We start from the raw sequence: 3181 nt of genomic DNA, 5'->3' as shown, positions 1-3181 counted from the left end.
GATATCAATAGAGCAGTCATAAGACCGATGGGGTGGCAAGATGTCAGCATTACCTTTAGAGAAAACATCAGCAAAATCCTGATATACCGAAGGTAAGAGTTCCGGAGTGGCGACAGCGACCCGGACTGGATGAGACATACATCCCTTGGTATAAAAAGAACCCCATTGAGAAATCTACCCAGACTGCCAATCAATGGTTGGATTATGGAGGACGAGCCAGGGGTGACCTAATACCACAGGCACGGCCGGACAACGAGTGAGAAGAAACTCAATTTTTTCAGAATGTAACACTCCTACTGTTAATTGTACTGGAGGGCTCCGATGGGTAATTACCCCATTAGAGAGTGGACCGCCATCTAACCAGTGCATAGTAATTGGTCTATCAAGTTGAAGCTGCGGAACTCCCAGAGCCTGAGCCCAAGCTAGATCCATAAAATTCCCAGCAGCTCCACTATCAATGAAGGCTGACACAAAAGAACTAAAGCTCCCCGAAGAAATTTCAACAGGTACTAGCAAAGAATCATGTGAGGAGACTAACTGCAGACCTAAGTGAACCCCCTCACAATTCACTTGGTCAGAGCGTTTCCCTGTTTATTTGGGCAACTGCGTGCAACATGTCCCTTGCCACTACAATATAAATAGAGTCCAAAGTTTAGCCTTCTGGCTCTCTCTTCTGGAGATAAATCGAGAAAGACCCACTTGCATAGGCTCCTCGACGTCCTCAGGGAGAGCATACACACATGGACCAGCCCTGAAACTAGCCCCTCTTTCAGCCCTCCGCTCTCGGAGACGGCGGTCTATCTTGATAGCGAGCTCCATGAGCTTATCTAAAGTCTCCGGAGCTGGATACTGAAGGAAACTATCCTTGATTATGTCAGACAGATCGAGACGAAACTGACTGCGCAGGGCAGGATCATTCCAGCCACAGTCGTTCGACCAACGGCGAAATTCTGTACAATATACCTCTGCAGGATTTTTTCCCTGTTTAAGTGCACGTAGGTGGCTCTCAGCCGACGCTTCCCTATCTGGGTCATCATACAAAAGGCCTAATGACTTAAAGAAGGCATCCACTGTAAGCAAGGCTGCATCATCGGTTTTTAACCCAAAAGCCCAGGTTTGTGGATCGCCTTGGAGCAAATACATCACAATGCCCACCCGCTGAGACTCTGTACCTGAGGACCGGGGCCTTAAACGAAAGTAAAGTTCGAGAAAGAGGTTTGTGGGAACCGCACTGGTCTATCAATGGTTTTTGTATGAATAGAAATCTGAATAATGTCCTTTGAGAAACTGAAATTTTTGTTTCAGAATTACTTCGGATTAAGGTAACTGTACATATAGAAAGATACTGTATCTTTTCAGGTGCACTGAATTTTGTTACCATTCAGTGGTGCTCCCATGAGTCAAAAAAGTATCAGAGAAGGAATACCAAATAAAGAGATGGAAAAGAAGTAGACTCTTGTTTGGGAGCACTCAACCTCAGAAGGACTAAAGTATATTAATGTCTTATACTGATAAAATCATAATTTTAATAATTTCTTAGTAAAATATGTAGGATTATCGGAGTTCAATAAATATGTGATTCAAGACTATTAAGCAAAAATATTTATATAGATTAGAGTAGATAATTAGCAAAAATTGCTATAATATAATATAAGCCGGAAAATCTTTTATATGATCAAAAGGATGTCACCTTCTAGTCTCAGTAGTGTCCGTCATAGAGAGTATATGACCATCATTCATACTGCAAGAATCCCAAGTGGAAAAACAGTTGCAGAAAATTAAATCATAGGTCATATGGATCAGAGTACCTATCTGTGACATATATTTTGGCAGCAAAATTTATTTGCAGTACCAGGATGTTCCAAGGTGGTCTCCCATCCAAGTACTAGTCCGGCCCTCCACTGCTTGGCTTTCAAGATCGGAAGAGATTGGGCATCTCCAGTGGGGTATGTCCGCAATTTTTTAAGCTAGCCCTTTTGTTTGTCACCTTAAACAGGAAATGAAATTGATCGTATTTTCCACAAAAATAGGGGACAGACACACGTGACAATTAGGCTCAAATATACAAATTGGATATAACATTTATATGGCAAAACAATGTGAAGGCCACAGATATCCAAACAAGGTAAATCCTTCCTTATTTATGCAGTACTGTACACCAGTCAATTATGAGTGAATGATAAGCTCACTCACAGTAGTGCTGTTTAAATATGTAAAACTATGCATGCATTTATCACCAGGAATAATCCCAAGATTACTACAAAGAATCCTTTATAGTTGATGGGTTTGCATCTATATTTTTCTGACAACCAATAATCCACCATTGGTATATACGTCTGAGGTATACAGATAAAAGCAAATGTTGCAGTAACAGGGTGTTCCAAAGTGGTCTCCCATCTAAGTACCAACCCTGCCCACCACTATGTAGCAATCATGCTTGGATGCAATTAAGCACCTTTAGTGGGGTATATCCGCAAATGTATGCTTTTCACTGATTAGTATAATCACTTTCAATTGGTGAGTTTCTAGACCAGGTGGCCCTTTAATGGTATAAACAGAGAGCTTAGATGCATTTATTGCCTTATATACAGATTTAAACAGGGAATTTCTCAATATAATTCATAATTTCTAAAAATGTACTCCACCACCTTCCGGAGTACCCAGGCACATATGTTGGTTCAGCAAAAACAAATGGGAATTTATATTCATGAAAATTTCATGAAATATAATACATAATGAATGGATAAATAAACCATCTGTATGTACCTATACAAGATATGCAGCTGGTTTCTTACCGCAGCATATGGTATATTATTCTTGCAGAAGAGTGTAATTGTATATTAGGTCAAACATAACAGGTGTCAGCTTTAATAGCAGAAAAATCATCAACCATTCTGTGGTGATCATGAAACATAGGTCTAAACCTGGCAAAATTTATGACATATCATTTTAATATAGTAATGCCACTAAGCAGTAATATAGCTTGTAGGGATATGTAAGTTGGTAGATAATTATTTACTAATCTCCCCGAATAGGGACTGCTAGAAAGTTAAGCATAACAAGTGCTGTTATATGTATACCAGACACTCCAGTATTTCATACGATACCAAACTGTGTAGGATTTTTGTGTCCCCAGGTTTTCCGTTACAGGTATTGTGAGTGTGGATAACGGGAGGGGTGC

The 3181-nt window shown here is 40.2% G+C and overlaps 1 pseudogene; it reads right to left on the bottom strand.

The window, feature by feature from the left end:
- Window positions 1-1840: 1840 nt before the first annotated feature.
- Window positions 1841-1960, bottom strand: LOC134968079 (5S ribosomal RNA; annotated as a pseudogene).
- Window positions 1961-3181: the final 1221 nt, after the last annotated feature.

This window comes from Pseudophryne corroboree, chromosome 10 (genome assembly GCF_028390025.1).
Source record: "Pseudophryne corroboree isolate aPseCor3 chromosome 10, aPseCor3.hap2, whole genome shotgun sequence".
In the NCBI taxonomy this organism is placed as follows: Eukaryota; Metazoa; Chordata; class Amphibia; order Anura; family Myobatrachidae; genus Pseudophryne; species Pseudophryne corroboree.
This window is presented reverse-complemented; position numbering and strand designations above follow the sequence as displayed.